The sequence below is a fragment of the Alligator mississippiensis genome, chromosome 1 (assembly GCF_030867095.1).
Source record: "Alligator mississippiensis isolate rAllMis1 chromosome 1, rAllMis1, whole genome shotgun sequence".
Lineage (NCBI taxonomy): Eukaryota > Metazoa > Chordata > Crocodylia > Alligatoridae > Alligator > Alligator mississippiensis.
The window spans coordinates 454819507-454837369 of record NC_081824.1 but is presented as its reverse complement, the minus strand read 5'-3'; the positions used below and the strand labels follow the sequence as shown (position 1 = coordinate 454837369).

At 44.3% G+C, this 17863-nt stretch overlaps 1 protein-coding gene and 1 pseudogene across 6 annotated transcripts in view; both read left to right on the top strand.

Annotated features, from left to right (window-relative positions):
- Positions 1-17863, top strand: part of FAT3 (FAT atypical cadherin 3) — a 641536-nt gene that overhangs the window by 229134 nt on the left and 394539 nt on the right. The gene's annotated exons all lie outside the window — the stretch shown is intronic.
- On the top strand, positions 14829-15217 carry LOC106739859 (histone H2A.J-like; annotated as a pseudogene).

Here is a 17863-nt window from a genome sequence, read left to right as displayed (position 1 = left end):
TGCCTAGAAAGGCAGTCCAGCTGCAAAGCCTCCCCAGCCCGCATAGAATCATAGAAGTTGGGTCGGAAGGGACCTTGTAGATCTTCAGGTCTGACCCCCTGCCTGGGCAGGAGGGAAACTGGGCTCAAGTGACCCCAGCCAGGTAGGCATCGAGCCACTTCTTACAGACCCCCAGGGTAGGAGGCAGCACTACTTCCCTTGGAAGTTGGTTCCAGATCCTAACCGCCCTGACTGTGAAGTAGTTCTTACGGATGTCTAATCTAAACCTACTCTCCAACAACTTGTGGCTGTTATTCCTTGTTATCCCGGGGGGCGCTAGGGGAAACAAGGTCTCCCCCAAACCCTTCTGGTCCCCCCTAGTGAGTTTATAGATGGTCATGAGGTCCCCCCTCATCCTTCTGTTGTGAAGGATGAACAGGTTCAGGTCCCATAGCCTCTCATTGTAGGGTCTGCTCTGCGGTCCCCAGATCATGAGGGTGGCCCTCCTCTGGACCCTCTCAATGTTGTCCACATCCCTCTTGAAGTGGGATGTCCAGAACTGGACACAGTATTCCAGCTATGGCCTGACCAGTGTCACCTCCTTGGCCCTACTCGAGATGCACCTGTGGATGCACGATAGGGTCCGGTTAGCCCTGCCGACCGTGACCTCGCATTGTCGGCCCATGTTCATCTTGGAGTCAGTGATGACTCCAAGATCCCTTTCTGCCTCTGTGCTTTCAAGAAGGGAGTTTCCCATCTTGTAAGTGTACTGCTGGTTACTACTGCCCAAGTGCAGCACCCTGCACCCTGTGTCCCCAGGGGATGGCAGGATGTGCCATGGGATGGGCCAGGTCAGGGCTGTTCCCAGATTCCAGATGATCCACCCTGGTGGGGATGAGTTGGGAGCGGGTGCAGAGTGGGGCTGGGGCTGTGCGCTGCTGGCAGGGAGGTGCCGCAGGGCGCACAGGCTCCAGGCTGTTGCGAGGCAGGGGCAGGTGCTGACTGGTTCAGGGGGGCATGTGTGGGGGGCTCCCATGTACACCCCACCATACACTCAAGCCTCCCCCCACAACTGCACCCTCCCCCACACATAATTACACACCCCACAGACACCACACCCAGTCACACCCTTCACCCCACGAATCCTAAATCCCTAGCCACATGCATCCCTCCCCACACACGCCTGTGCTTCTGGGCAGAGCCCTGCTCATTGCTGCATGCACACACCCCACCACACACATGCACCCACTCCCCACAGCCAGCCCCTACACCCCCCACACATCCTCACAAACACCCCCCGCATCCCCTACACCCATTACCCACATCCCCACACCCTCCTTCACACCCCATACACACACACAGCTCCCCACAAACCCCATACCCCCAGCACCCCTCCACACCTCCCCCCGCCCCCAACCTACAAGGGTAAGAATTAATTTTGAGCTGTGAAGCAATCACCTCTGTATAGACCACACAAACACGTGCAAATCAGGACAAAAATATTTTTTAAAATAAAATTAAAATATGTTATTGTCAATGTTTGATTTTTAATATATAATTTGTTTTTTCTTCCATTTTCAAGATGGCAAACCCCCTTCCCAAAAGGAGTACTTTTGGGGGCAAGGGGAGGGACTTCTGGTGGCAAAGGTCAGGGGTTAAGGCAAATGCAGGCAATTATTTTGGGCAGAGGGCCGCTTCCTGAGTTTTGGCAAGCCATTGAAGGCCACATGACAGGCCGCCAGGGGCAGATAAATATACATTTTTAAGTTTTTTAGGGGTCCCATGGGCCAGATAGAATGGCCTGGCAGGCTGCATCTGGCCCGCAGAGTGCATTTTGCCCACCCCTGGGTTAAGGCGAGTTCCAGTCCTAAGTTGGCAACCAGGGAATGGGGCATCTTTCAAAGGGCAGGGCAGCCCTTGACAGCACACCAAAACTCTTAAAAGCGGCCCTCCACCTGGAATAATTGCCTGTCCCTGTCCTAATGGCTTGGTTCGGGGAAACGCACAGTAGATTTTTGCCACTGTTTTCATTGTACTTCATTTTTACCTAGGTAGTCTCTCCCTGTCAGCAACCAAAAATCTTAAAAGCATAATGCGTTAAACAAAAGGCAGTTACTGAGGTGCACTGGAAAATAGATTTGTTTTCCCTTGTCTTATTAAGGTCTAAGGCATGTTCACTATTCTGTTTTTAAAAAGCAGCTGTTAACCTTTCTGTCCCCAGCTCCCAATCCCTGTCTAGATTTTGCTGTTTGTGGATTTTGAGGCCCAAATTAATTTTAGGCAACTGTCTATAAAATGAGTCCTGAGAGAGAGATTTGGTTCTTTTTTCTTTAAGAGGTGAGACAAGGGGGAGAAACATTGATGCTCCAGTTGTATTTAAGAGGGTATAGATAATTAAGCACTTGTCTGGTTCTGGGCAGTTTGTGAATGTGTTTTTATTTTATAGTAAATGAGTGATGCTCTTCAAAGGGAGCTGTCATTTGGGAAATCAAAGATCTACTGAAGCATAGCTCTGATCCCTGCATTGTCGTGTTCAGTGCAAGTCCAGGGCTAATGCAGCAAAGCTTTTTCTGCAAGGCTAATTACACATCAGTCAGAAACCTGCAGAATATTCAGTGTGTTCCTGTGATAAAGTTGTGACAATTTATGATGATTGCTTTGGATTTCAAATAGTTCTGATGGTGGCTTTTTCTTAGGATGGGGGTGCATGCTTCATGAGCCTTCCTTAGCGTGAAAAGAATGATCCATACACGTAAAGCCAGAAGGGAAAACATGAGGCTGCCATGAGGCTTGCGGAACTAAACTGTGCGGCTGAGTCAAGTGGGTAGGGAACTTCACTTGCTTAAGGAATAAACTTGGTGAAACATATGATTTACTTTTCCCTGTTGCAGTGGGAACCTCTCTTATCTCTCCATTCCTGCTTAGATCTTCATTCATTTGAATGATAACAAAGGACTCGTTCTGTGGTGGGTGAATGCTGTGATACTAACACGGCCTTTGCTGCTCAACATTCTGGAAATTGTAGTCTGAGAGTGAAGCAGCCCAGAGCTGTGTTAGGGAAAAGGGAAAGAGAGTCCTTTTGTAATGTAAATTTAAGGGGCCAGATTCTGGCCAGATACACATTTCCTGTGACTGAGGAGGACTGAAACCAGTGGGAGTTTTTTTTTTTCATTGACTTCAATAAGAACAGGATCTAACTTTATTGTCTTTGCAGTTGCTTTCCTGAAACAGTACATGTTTTACCCAGAATCACGAGGTGGGGTTACAAAACTGGATGACTCCAGAGACGGATCATTTTACAGTAGCGCTGTTGTTCCTTAAATGTATGCACCTTGAAGACAGAATCTAGTTGCTTTTGAATCCCATCCAGTCCAATCTCAATCTCTGTTTCGATTATGGAATGCAGCATTTTCTTTAGAGCAATTTCCATAAATCCAGATACAGATTGCCTGCTTCTGGTCAGCTCATTACAAACAGAAATATGCTAGAGCGCAGTAACCTGTTCTAAGAGGACAATGCCATTAAAAGCCCTGAGTTAATGAGAAGTCCATGGCATACATTTGATAAGCTTTGTCATTCTTTTGTCTGCAGATCATAGACCCTGCATTTTAATTTACTATACATAATGCTTTCTTAATGAGTTCCAGCGGATAGCCATTGAAACATGCCACTGCAGCTGCCAGGATGATTATGAAAGAGAGTCCGTTATTTGATTTACGTGATATTCTGTTATGGTAACTAATATTTGCAGACAGGGTACAATAGAGTAAGAAAAAACCCTCCATTTAGACTTTGGTATCTCAGGACTAAGGTGCTAAATCAATTTATTTTGCTTGTACGTGTGCAAACTGCTAATTGAAAGCTAATGGAATTATATGTGAGTGTTCAAAGTCATAAGAGACTCCTGTTTGCTTTGTACAAGGAAGTTCAAGTAAAACCAATAATACTACCAGGATTTTTTTTAATGCAAATGAGTTTCCTAGTACAGTACACTGCAGTATTTTACAGTGTAGCCCCCAAAATAAATACAGATGGAAAGGGAATTTAAAATAACAAAAACAGATGGACAGAAGCTGCAATGCTGCAGTAGAAATAATGCTTTACTGATGTTGTCTAAGAGATGAATTTTTTGGGCTAAGTTGTGCTTAATACTAATTCTGCGGCATACTCCTGTGGGCGAACTTTATTCACTATCAACTGCACTGTGCTTTAGTGTGTCTTTCTGCTCTTTGTTACATGAAGGTACATGGGAGCTCATTTTACAAGGTGAAATGCTAATGTGTCTTCCTAGAGAGTCAGTGTTTTTTAACCATTATTTAAAATTATTGTTACTGTTTTTAAAGTTGTGATGGGAAGTAGGTGATGAAGCAACCATGTGTGCTACACAGCAGACAACCATATACCACATAGACCAAAACAGTCAATTAGAAGTGGTCAAGTTTTGGTTACTAATTATTGTTCAATATGGGGTAGGCTAAGAGCATATTTAAATATATGAGTCTGTAGAATTTAAGTAAGTGTAGAAGTTTTTATTTGTATCTCTCCTGCTTCCCGCCCCCCCCCCCCCCCCCTTGTAACAATGGCTATTTCATGGTTCTCCTCAGCCTGACACATCATCATCTTTGGTATCTGTAGCATCTTAAATAGATTAGGAGCTGTTTCAATGCAGGATGTAATAGGGTTATTGGTTGTAACCATGCTGGTCTAAGGACATAGGCAAGCAAGGTTCTTTGAGCAGATGTGATATCTTTTCTTAGACCAACTAAATATCTGGAAAAAAGTTCTTTGCAAGCTTTCAGGCACAAACACCCTTCTTCAGGCACTGGGAGACTCTGCTGTTGTTCTGAGTTCTTCTAGGTAGAGAAGAAAGTAGGACCAGATGATCTTCATCCGAGAGTGCTGAAGGAGCTGGCCGAAGTCATTGTGGAACCCCTGGCAAATTTCTTCCACAACTTGTGGTGCTCTGGATAAGTCCCTGATGATTGGAAGAGGGCCAGTGTTGTGCCCATTCACAAGAAGGGCAGGAGGGAGGACCTAGGTAACTATAGGCTGATCAGCCTAACTTCCATCCTAGGGAAAATCCTAGAAAAGTTCATCAAGGAGTCTATCTGTGATAAGCTTGCAGAAGGTAAGATTCTGAATGACAGCCATAGCATGGCTTCCTTGGGGGCAGGTCTTGCCTTACCAACTTCATCTCCTTCTATGACCAGGTAACTCACCACCTGGACACGAGAGAGCAGGTTGCTATTGTATACCATGACTTCCAAAAGGCCTTTGATCTAATATCCCATGATGTCCTTGCAAGAAAATTGGAGGATTGTGACTGAGACAGTCAGGTGGGTGAGAAACTGGCTGCAGGATAGGACCCAGAAAGTTGTAGTGGATGGATTTGTGTCATGCTGGTGAGAAGTGGGCAGCGATGTCCCACATGGGTTGGCGCTTGGTCCAGTACTTCTCAACATCTTTATTAATGATTTGGATGTGGAGGTGAAGAGCTCACTGGCCAAGTTTGTGGACAACACCAAGTTATGGGGAAGTGTCATCATGCTTGAAGATAGGCTGCAGATACAAGTAGACCAGGCTGGCAAGTTGGGCAGACTGGAATCTGATGAAGTTCAATGTTGAGAAATGTAAAGTGCTCCACCTTGGGATAAGCAACCCCCAACACACCTACAGGCTTGATGGCACCAACCTGACCAGCACTAGGAATGAAACAGACCTGGGGGTAATAATAGACCACAGTATGAATATGAGCCGGAAGTGCGATGCTGTAGCTAGTAGGGCAAATAATACTCTGGCATGCATCAATCGATGCATCTGTAGCAAAACCAAGGAGGTGATTCTTCCACTCTACTCAGCACTGGTGAGGCTGCAGCTGGAGTACTGCGTCCAGTTCTGGGCGCCGCACTTTAACAAGGATGTGGACAAGCTTGAGAGAGTCCAAAGAAGAGCCACCCGTATGATCAGAGTCTTAAAAGGCAAGCCATACGAGGAAAGGCGGAGGGATCTGGGACTTGTCAGCCTGAGGAAAATAAGGCTGAGAGGGGGCCTGGTAGCAGCTTACCGCTACACTAGGGGAGTACATCAAGGGCTTGGTGAGCAACTGTTCACCCGGGCACATGAGGGGAAAACCAGGAGTAATGACCATAAACTCCTGGAAGATCGATTCAGGCTCAACATTAGGAAAAACTTCTTCACAGCCAGGGTGTCCAGACTGTGGAATAAGCTCCCTCCAGAGGTGGTGCAGTCACCTACCCTGGAAATCTTCAAGAGGAGACTAGACAGACCTTGCTGTGGTCACCTGACCCCCAGTTATCTTTCCTGGTTGGTGCAGGGGGCTGGACCCGATGATCTTCCGAGGACCCTTCCGGCCTTACACTCTATGAATCTAAAAGTATGACAAGAGTCTGTGAAAATGTAAATAGGTGGAAGTTTGCAAGACACTGTGTAGAGATGGGAGGGGAGGTGGGGATGTGTGAAGGGAGTGGGGGATGTGTGAAGGAATGCATATAGTAAGTTTCAGCCAGGTACCTGGAGAATCAGATGTCAGGCAGGTTGCAATGTGTCATAAATCCAATGTCTATCTTGAGTCCATGATAATTTTTTTTATCCAGTAGATTTATGAAGTGAAGTTCTTAGATGTGTCTACAAAAGATGTTTTGTAAGTTCCTTTTGAGGATTAGAAATGAGAGATCGGGGAGGGAGTGGTTGTCTCGTGACAAGTGTGCCCCCACAGGTAATTGGATATTTTTGTCTTTGATGGATTTTCAGTGTGCATTCATTCTGGTATGCAGTTGTTTTTTGGTTTCTCCTACATATTTTCCATCAGGGCATTTGGTGCACTGGATGAGATGCATTACATTTTTGGAGGTGTACGTATAAGATCCAGGAATGGTGATGGTTTTGTTGTGGGGTGTAGTTATTGTGGGAGTGGTGATGTGTTGTCAGAATGTAGTAAGAGGAGTTTATTATACCTATTAATAAAAATACGTTGTAATCTGTCTGACACTTTCATTTTAGTCTTGTTGGATGTGTGCATCAGACTAATGGAATTGGTGGGATTAAAGATCAAAGCCATGAAACACAATTTTCAAATTTAGCTGCCCAAAATTAGGCCCCATAAGTAGCCATATGCACAAAGGGACTAAATTAAAATGGAATAGGCAATTATAGTTACAGTATTTTTTTGACTGTTGCATGCAAGACTGTGTAACCTTAACCTTCTTTAATGGAAAGTGGGGAGGGAGGGGGAATGTGGTGGCCTATTTATTTTTAGGGTTTTTTGTTTTTTTTTTTGAAGCATAGCGAAACTCCCCAGAAATCCCATCATGTGGTGACATATTGACATTTGAATCGGTTATTAGCAGGTTGGGAATGTTTAGATCCACTATTGTGTAACTGTATGGAATAACTGATAGCAGTCAGAGGCTGAACCAGAAGTAGAGATGACAAGACACATTTGCCTTTGGCTTTCACAGATATTTGCTGTCAGTAGTGAAATGGGGAGATTGGGGTTTCTGGCTTCCATTCTAGGGCCTGGAGAATATTGTGCTCTAGTTGTCAGAAGCTATTTTGTCCCCTCCATCCGAGTGCTAGCCCCAGTTCCAGTCTTCCAAGCTTCTCCTTTGAATTCCCCTTCCATGGCTCCTTGCTTCAGTCTCCTTCTGTGGGCTCCTTATGCAGTTGTAGCCTTGTTCCTTTCCCACTTTATCACTTCCAACTCCCAATCTCAGTTTCCTTGCTGGACTGGTTTCATTTTCCCTTCTTCTTTAGGAACCTCACCTCAACTCTCTTTGCACGCACCGTTTCATTAGCAGTGATTTTTATTCCATCCTCATTGCAATTGAATGCAATGGCTTCCTTCTCTGCACTGTCTAGGTGCAAAGAGGAGAACTGAGAGCATGACCTTGGTTTTAGTGCCTAGTATTACAGCAGCCAGGAGCAGCGACTGCAGGAAAATTCTTGGTCTTATCTTTCAATGCCTGAGCTAGACTGAATTGTGTGCTGGTGGAATTTTCAGTTTAGCTACCAAACATCTATCATCTCTACTGAAATATCTGCAAGCTATTTTTTTCTCATAAAATAAAGACAAAAGCATATTTCCTCCTTATCTCATTCTGTGAAATGGCTGAAAAATGTTTTGCTGTGTGGGGGGAGGGGAGGGGAGATCCTTTGAGGCAGACACCCAGCACAAAAACTTTCAATCTGAGCAGTTAAAATTTGGCAAAGATATAAAACCCAGTTTTTAGTGGGGGGTTTTAATGGAAAGTATAAGACAAGCCAAACTAATTAATTATAGGTGCATTATGCCCTATGCCTATAATATATGTCGGGGGGGGGGAAGGGCATACCAACATATTTGTAAGAATATATATAAACAATTTTGTTTGTTTTCCCACCCATCAATAAGAACATATTGTTGAGGTTGTATTTCAGAAACAGAAAAATACATTTTGGAAATATGTGAGCTAATAGACCATGCTGAGCTTCTAATTTATTCCCATCTAGTGTTTATAGAGATAATTAGAAAAAGATTGCTTTAAAGTAACAGCAATAAAAATGAGAACTCTCTAAAACTCTCATTTATAAAGCAGGTCGCTTTGCACTTGTTTGCCTTGAAGAATTTTGCAATATTTGTACGCTGACTTACCATCTGTCTTCCTTGGCAAAACAAAAGGAAAAAAAAAGACAAAATATGTAGGCTACGGGTTAAATATTATTAATAGTATATTTTGCATGTGATGGGGCACTTGTAATTATCAGTGACCATGTGTTGTGTGTTCTTCACGAGGCTTGCTTTCATGCAATATGAAAGGCTATGCAAACTCCCTGAAACTTTCTAGTTAATTCCTAAATAAAGCCAGTGCTGGCATCAGAGAAAATTCTAGTTCCCTGTTAGGTAGTTCTTCTGTTTATCAGCAGACTCTCTCTATGACTGAAGAAGGGTGTTTGTGCCTGAAAGCTTTCAAAGAAGATTTTTTCCAACTATTTAGTTGGTCTAATAAAAGATATCACATTTACCTGAAGAACCTTGTCTGTCCTGGTTCCTTGTACAGAATCCATAGTTTTTGTCTTGATGATTTGTTTTTTGTTGAAACAAGTAGAACTATGCATACTGTTTGCAACATGAAATTTAGGAGTAATGACAAAATGGCCACTTTTATGCACAATGGCATGAGATGCTGATTGTGCAGTCGCTACTGTGCAGTCATTTAGTACTTGCATACACAAGTACTAAATGACTGCAGTAACTGGATTTACTGTGTGGTAGCATTGCCAAATGGCTTTTAGGTGACACTGATTGTTCAGTAGCTCGTTACTACCGTGCCATAGCATCACACCACGTTTTGTGCCATGTGACGCTACTGCATAGTAATAACAACTACTGCACAGTCAGCGTCTTATGTAGATGCGGCCACTGACTCTACCAGACATGGTATTGTGCTTGGATCTGTATGCATCAATTCCTGAAAGGAAGCATCAGTGCCCAGCTAAAGATATAAATATTGAAGCCCAGCAGTTTTTAGGCAGTGTTGCAAAGCTTTGGTGACTCTTCTTAAATTTCCAGCAGCAACCAAAAAGCTGTTTCTTAGCAGTTCCAGCCAGTGTCCAACTAATTGAGTTTCTGTCCTTCCAACAGATAGACTAAATAAATAGTGACATTTTCTGTCCTCTGAGCAGCAGAGTCTTAGGAAAACACTTCTCTCTAGCATTGGAATAGTCTTTAGGATTACTACCTCTGGCTGCCAAGCTTTCACATGTTAACAGGGATGTGTGTTTGCGTATGGGTGAAGCTTGTAGATGTTTTTTTCTTACCCGAGACTAACAGCTTTGTATTTGGTGTTTGTTTGTTGGCCTACATGTAAGTGCATGAAGAATTTTCCAGCCCCCAAATATTTGCTGTAGATGGACCTCTGTGGGGAGGTGGTGGTAAAAGGGGGCAGTAGCATAGCTGAGCAGGTGTGACTATAGCAGCAGCCCTGGGTGTCACCTTTGTGTGTGAGGGGTGGATGGAGAAGGTGGTGTACAAAAATAGCCAAGACCACAGCAGTGACTGACTGCCCGTCTGGGATTGGCACCACAGCAGCTAGCCCTGGGCATCATGCGGCTGTCTCAGGTTCACTGCTGCTTAGCTGTGCCTCCAAAAGCATTGTTTCATGCCTGAAAAAAACCCCTCTATATCTATAAAGATATTATGCAATGAGGGTTTGGCACAATAGTTCTAGACAATGCAGGCTTTGTATTTTGAAAATCTCCTTTCAGTCTAAATCAGACATTTGCTTTAGTTTTTCATGGACCTTCTGCCCTGACTGTTACAAAATGCAAAGTCCTTGGTATTCTCTATTTTTATTGTAGCTGGTGTTGTCTATGGCAATTAGCTGAAGACCGTTTTCCTCTTCTCCTGCATATCAGAGATGCTGTGGACTATGATAGCCCAAGCCAGTTGGTGGTTAAGAGACAAACGAAAAATAAAATTTATAATCCTGATGGGTATTAACCTGAGGAAAGCCCATGGTATATTTTAGAGGTTATGATGATAAAGGATGCTTTGATGATCTGTTTGACTAGAATTGCAACATCCATTCTACAGCACTGGAAAAGCCTACTCATTATTTTTCTTAAAGCATAAAGGTATTTTGATTAGTTTAATACTGCTCACAAGATTGCTGGATGTGACAGTTCCTGGGTTTGATGCTGCTTTAATTAAATAACCTGCATATAGCTGGGGGAAGGAGCGGGGGAGGGAAACTTCAGTGGCTCTTACTGCAGATTTGAGAGACAGGAGGGAGCTCTTAGAGGAAATCTGGAGTCCCCTGCATGGATCAGAAGCATAACACAAAAATGCTTCCAGAGCAGGAGAAAAATATCTTGCAGTGAGAAACTTAAAGAACTCAATCTGTTTAGTTTATGAAAAAAGAAGACTGTGCAATGATTGGATTGAAGTGATAAGAATCTTCAAAGGAAAAGAAAGCAGACTGCTGAAGGGCCTTCCATCGTGTGGGGAAAGGAATAATAAGAACTAAGGGCTGGAAGTTAACTCGGATGCATTCAAATGAGAAATAAGGTGTGCATTTTACCAATGGGGGGTAATTACCCACTGGAACAAACTACCCACAGAGGTGGTGGGTTCCCTATTGCTTGATATCTTCTGATCAAGACTGGATATATTTCTGGAAAATAGGCTTTAGTTGAACACAGGTAGTAAATTCTCTGAAAATGTGCTCTGCGCATAAAGAGTAAATGTAGAGAATTTATGCTGCGTACATCAAAAAACATTAATCTCTGACTTAAGTGAAAATCAGTTTCCATATTCAGTTTTCAGCGTGTATAGCATTTCCATAGTGAGACATGAATAAAAGAACAAAACCTGATGTTAAAAATGGCTCCAAGGCTTTGGCTATCATGTGATGAATAGAGTTATTAAAGGTAATAAGTTGTAGGAGTCTGTGAAGAGGTGATATCTAAAATGAATTTAGGAAGTTCTAGAGGGAGAAGATGGACATGACAGGAAGGGTCAGGAATGGAGCGTGACCCTTCAGAAGTGATTTGCCTGCTACTCAATCAGAGGAAATAGTGTTCAGATGTTTAACATTTACGGTAAGAGAACTGGAGGCAGAAGGTATCAGGAGGTTTCGTGTTCAAGACATTAAAGAAAGATGAGAATCCAGAGTCACAGTGAAAGCCAGTATGATGGGAGAGGAGACTCTCTGAACAAGACAAGGAAGCAGCCCTAGGATACTTGTGGAAGGGTACTGCTAGCACACAAGCCAAATTGAAAGCATTTGGTGACAGGAAGGGTCATGCAAGACTTTTTTTAGCAGGGTAAAAGCACCTTTTTAGGGGGACTGCAGAGAGATCTAGTGGAGATAATGTTTATAGCAGGAACAAGGATAAGGAAGCAAAAGATGATGTTATAAAAGGAAATATGCTGATGAAGAGGTGGTTTCTTCATAAAGTTGCTCCTGGCTTTAATGTACCTGTGGAGATGTGGAATTGCTGCTAGATCTAGAGGGAATCCGTTAGTTTGTCATGATACAGCCATGGGACAGTGTCTATCCTTTTGTCTTAAAAAAAGATGAGTATGACAATATCACAGCATTCAATAGGGAAAAATGGAGAGACACAATGTTGGAGAAGTGGCTGAATTAGCAATCAGTAGTGAGGAACAGGCATGGCACCTCAGCAGCACCTTCAGTTTAGGACTTCATTACCTGGAGAAGATAGCAGAATATAGTACAACAAGCATTCTTTCACTGGACCCATTATATAATTGTCACTAAACCGTATCAATGTCTTTCCCTGGCAGTTGAAGATAGACTAGAATCTATATGTCCAGGTGGGGCAGGGGATTGCTTTTGCCTGAACATGTATGAATTTGCTTGTATGAGAGGTGTGGAGTCCTGTGACGTGACATGTACTAGGGCACCATGCTATTGTTCTGCTGCACGGCACTAGATCAGATAACACGTGTCCTTGGAGGGATGGCACCATGCTGTCACGCAAGATGCCAACACTTACCAGAGGGACCACGACATAGCACAGTGGCTCATTTTACTCATTGCTGTAAATGAAGTATCTTTATTGGCCTGGGGGGAGACTTTGGTTTGGTGTAGGGCTGCTTGAATGGATTTAGAAGCTGCAACATACTTTGCAGTGCACCTATAAGGAGCACAGGACAGCCTAGTCCACCATATGTTCATGTTTAATAGCAGTTTATAAGTCTGTGGATTTTGCCTGTGGGATAACTGAAGACTCTGGGGTCATGTAAATTGAAACAATGCAAAGTTTATTGTGCCTTTAACTGAATTTAAATACCTAGAAACAAGCACAAGGGGATTCTTACCAGTTGCAGTTATTGGTTTTAATAAATATTTGCGTAATTGAATGTGATTTAATAAAAACAATTTATTTCTAGCCTTTTGGAGTGGGAGTGAGACTCCCTGGAGGAAAGGAAACAGAAGGGGGTTAATCAGAATAGCGCTAACTTGCTCTCCAGTGCAGTGTTGAAAAAAGGCAGGCTAACTTGCTCTGACAGGTGGGTCTAGGGTTTTTTCTTATGGTGTTTATAGTAGAAAAGAGAACAGAATCCCTATGCTAGATCCCTCCTTCCAGTGCAGCCCACAGACAACCAAAGTTACCTTTTGAACTGATTCCTTAGAGGTGGGGAAAAGTTAGGTCATTGAATTTAATAGCAAATCTCCCATTAATTTTAATAAGGGCAGGAAAGGATTGTAGGAGTTTCTTCACTCGTAGTAAATGACAACTCTCCCCATTTTAGTAGTAGTGCTGTGGTGGTGATGGTTAGGGGTCTACGTTAGGAGGCAGCTGGCTGATTTTTCAGGTACATTGTGGGGCCGTCTGCCGTTTTCATAGGCTTATTGAAGTTATTGGGTGATCGGTTTTTAATTTCAGTAAACTCAGGATTTCACCTACTACGTGTATTTTCATATTTATATATTTTATATCTCTACTTTGTGTACAAATATTAGATAGTCATATTAATATTGTAATTCAGAAATACGTGCAAAACTGAGTCCCCTCTACATATGAAGTTAAAGGTGCAATGAGATCTAATAGATTTCATAGACATTAGGGCTGGAAGGGACCTCATGAGATCGAGTCCAGCCCCCCTGCCAGAGGCAGGAAGTCTGCAGGGATCAGATGATTCCAGCAAGAAAAGCATCCAAATGCCTTTTGAATGAGTCCAGAGTAGGTGCTTGCACCACCTCTGGGGAGGGCGTCTTTTCCAGACCTTGGACACTCGGACTGCTAAGAAGTTTTTCCTTATATCAAGTCTGAATCGGCTTTCTAGAAGTTTGTGGCTGTTAGACCTAGTTATTCTTTGGAGAGCCCTGGTGAACAACTGTTCTCCCAGATCCTGATGCAGCCCCTTATATACTTACAGGCAGCCACCTAGTACCCCGTGAGCCTTCTCTTTGCCAGGCTGAAATGTCCCATGTCCCTCAGCCTCTCCTCATAAGGCTTACTCTCTTGACTTTTGATCATGTACATGGCTCTCCTCTAAACTCTCTCAAGCGTATCCACATCCCTCCTGAAGTGGGGGCCTAAAACTGGACACATTACTCCGCGTATGATCTCGCTAAGGCCAAGTAAAGCGGGAGGATGACATGCAGTTCACACATGTGCATGGCAGGAGATGTGATTGTGGAATAGCACATTTGATCCCACCACATCTTATTGCTGCTGCATGGGGAGTCCCATCCTAGGCTTTAATCCTGGGCTTTAATTTAATTAGACTCCCATTGTGTCAGGATTGGGCTCCCTCTGCACCGGCAAGTTCCCCGTGGCTGGGAGCCCCATGCACGCCAGTTATGGGGCTTCCAGCTGTGGGGGCACCTCACATTCCTGGGGCTAGATGATAACTGCAGGAAGGTCCTCCCCAGAGGATCACAGTGATCCACCAGTCCCAGGGGTTTCCCACACCCTGGTGCCCTACAGATTGTGGCAGCCATTATCCCCAGGTTCTGGGAGTGCAGGAAACCCTTGGACTCTGGGAATCATAGCTGCAGCCATCCTTAGGTCTCAGGGTTGCAGAAAACCCCTGGACTGTAGGGAACATGGCTGCTGGGATCCCTAGGATTTGGGGGTTTTGCATTGAGCACAGTGCACCCCCGTGACTGGGAGCCCTGTAAACTGACATGGCTCCCAGCTGCAGGGGAGCCCCAATACACATGCAAATTAAAGCTCAGTAGCAATCTGCTATAAAGTTAGTACACATTTTTGAGATTTAACTTTATAGCTGGTTGGAGCGTTTTATGATGTGATAGCTATTTTGCACCTGTAGCTTTTCTTTCTGCAGAGGGGCGGCATTATTTAAGGGCGAAATCATGTCTGGCTGTGGTAAGCAGGGAGGCAGGGTCTGGACTAAGGCTAAATCTTGGTGTTTCTGGCCAGGCCTGCAGTTCCCTGGAGGCTGGGTACACCATTTGCTTTGCGAGGGCAATTATGTTGAGCAAGTGGGAACTGGAGCACCAGTCTGTTTGGCTGCAGTGATGTAATACCGGAAGGCTGAAATTCTGGAATTAGTTGATTACGCTGCCCAGACAACAAGAAAACTTGCATCCTTCCCCACCACATCCAGTTGGTGGTCCACAACGTGGAGGAGCTGAACAAACTGCTGGGGGGAGTCACGGTTGCTTGGGGTGGGGTTCTGCCCAGCATCCAAGTAGTGCTGCTGCCTAAGAAAACTGAGCACCACAAAGTGAAAGGCAAGTGAAATCTGTGTGGGTTTGGACCTAGACTTGAAAAGGTTCATAACAGAGAAACCCAGGTAAATGTGCAGTACCTGTAATGTGTAGAGGGGGCCTAACTTAAATCCCTGTGCTCTCTGTGCTAACATAAAACCTTATATACCCAGGATTGCTTGGAAGGAAAGTATGCATGTAGATATTTATGCATATGATTTCAGTCCATGTTGCTTTAATAACATCAACATGTTGTACGTAGACTGAGAAAAATTAAATTCCTTGAGGCTGTCAGTAAATACAGCAAGTCTGTATTCCATTACTTCCCCTCCAAAAAAAACTTGTTTGAATGAAAGCACCTGGGCAAAGCTAAGGGTTATCTTTGGCACTGACATAATATGTCAGTATTTAAAAAAAAAAAAATCCTTTTTTTTATGCTTTGTTTTGGGACCAGAATAAAAGCCTTCAGAATTGCACAGCTACTTAAGAGATCAATTTTCAAGTCCGGATTTAAGGTCATTATTAATTTTTTAATTTAGTGGTGACATGAAATACACAGAACAGGTTTGTTACCCAGTAATTAATATATCGTTTTGCTCTTATTGTTAGAATGGATTCCTTGCTTTAGTTAAAAGGAGAGATTGTATCAGAAGCTGGCTGCAGCATCCAATTCATGTTGTGTGTGTCTTGGGATCGAAATGGAGCAATTTGGGGTTTCATTTGGGAAGGAGCTCTTCTGTAGTTAATGATCATAAATCTTTTTTACTTACCTTTGCAAAGTAAAGTGTATGGCTGTTAAAGTGTGACATTAGTTTCCTTTCAGATGAGTGCTCAGACAGTTCTCATTTAATCATGTGATGCTTGATGGTGAATTCTTTAGAAAACAAAAGAAAACCATCTAAATCTGCAGGAGCATTTAACAGTAATGTGATTGACACGAAATCTGTTATAAAACAGCGGTTGGCATTATGTTAGCCAACTATCCCTGGTAATTGAAATTCACAGTTAATTATCATTGCTGTTGTTGTCTATCCCTAGTAGTCCCTCGTAGTAACTATCTCTGGTAATTGAAATCACAGTTATTTATGTCTAATTTCAGTATTTCAAGGATTTTAGGGAAAATATGACCAACTTGCTTAAACTTCCTTGTGAGGTAATGCTTTCATAGATATATATTTGGCATCATACCCTGTGCTCTGGATCTGGAAAGGGCATTCTTGAAGTGCCACAATGGTACCTGTGGAAATAGAACTTAAGTTCCTTAAGGGCTGTGACTTTACGTGCTGAATCGGAGGAAGTCAGTAACAATTACTGATGTGGGTCCTACCAAAAAGAGCCTTGCAGCATACAGCACAGAGTACAAATTAAAATTTTTTAGGTGACCTGGCCATTCTGGAGAGAGGCACTGTAATCTACTGCAGCAGTTCTTAACCTCTTTGATCTCTCAGCCCACCTCCAGCCCCTCACCCAGATGCCATACTCACCTACCTCCCTACGACCAGCTTCCTTCAACCCCAAGTTCAGGCTCTACAGCAGGAGCAAGCAATTATTTCAGGTGGAGGGCCGCTTAACAAATTTTGATGAGCTATCAAGGGCTGCGAGGGTAGCTCTGCCCCTAGACAGGTACCCCGCCCTCTGGTCACCATTTTGGTAATAGATGTCCTACCCCTAACCTGTGACTTTTGCCACTGGAAGTTCCTCCCTTGTCCCAGCAGCACTCCTTTTGGGAAGAGGGGAGGGGGGTTTGCTATCTTGGAACCAGAAAAAATCCAAATCATATGCTAAAAATATCAAACATCTACTATAACTTATTTTGGTCCTGATTATGTCCAGGACAAAATATTGTTCCCTGATCTTTGTGTGGTTGCATTGTGTATCTAGAAGCAATTAAATCAAAGCTCAAAATACAGTCTTCCTTTTGTATATTGTGTGTGGGGGGAGGTAAGAGGCTGTACATGGGGGTGTGGTTGGGGAGGGTGTGTGTATGGGATGTGGGTATGGTAGGTGGGGGCTGTGGGGAAGGGTTGGGGTGAGTGTGGATGGATGTGGGGTGGTGTGTGGGAATGGTGGGGGATGGGAGTATGTGTGGACTCTGGGGGGGTGTGGGTGTGTTTGGGGGTATGGGGATGGGATGGAGTGTGTGGGAGGGTGTCAGTCTGTGTAGTTATGGTGGTTGGTGGGGGGTGGGAGTGTGTATGAGGACTGTGGGATGGTGTGGTTGTGTTATGGGGTGTGTGGAAAGGTGTGGGTCTGCCTGGCCCCATAGTGTGAAGCTCTCTGTGCTCCCACCCCAGTCCCCGGCCACAGGTGATGGCAGTGTCTGGGGCCAGCCCCACTCTACCCTGTAACATGCCGTTCCCGCCCAAGTGCCTGGCTGCAGATGGCAGAGCATGGGGCCCATACCATGTGGCTCCCGAGTTCCTGCCCCAGTCCCTGGCCACATGTGATGGCAGTCAGTGGGGCCAGCCCAACCTAGCCCCATAGTGCACAGCTTCTACTCCCCTGTAGCAAGCAGGACCAGCTTGGTTGGGCCCCACAACGTGCAGCACCATGTGCTCCCGTCCCTTTCCCCCAGTGGGAGTCCCTGGCATTGGCCCAGTGCGGCCCTCACCTGCATTCCCAGGCTCACAGGCAGGGAAGCTGGGAATAGCCTTAGGGTAACTGGGCACAAGCTCTGC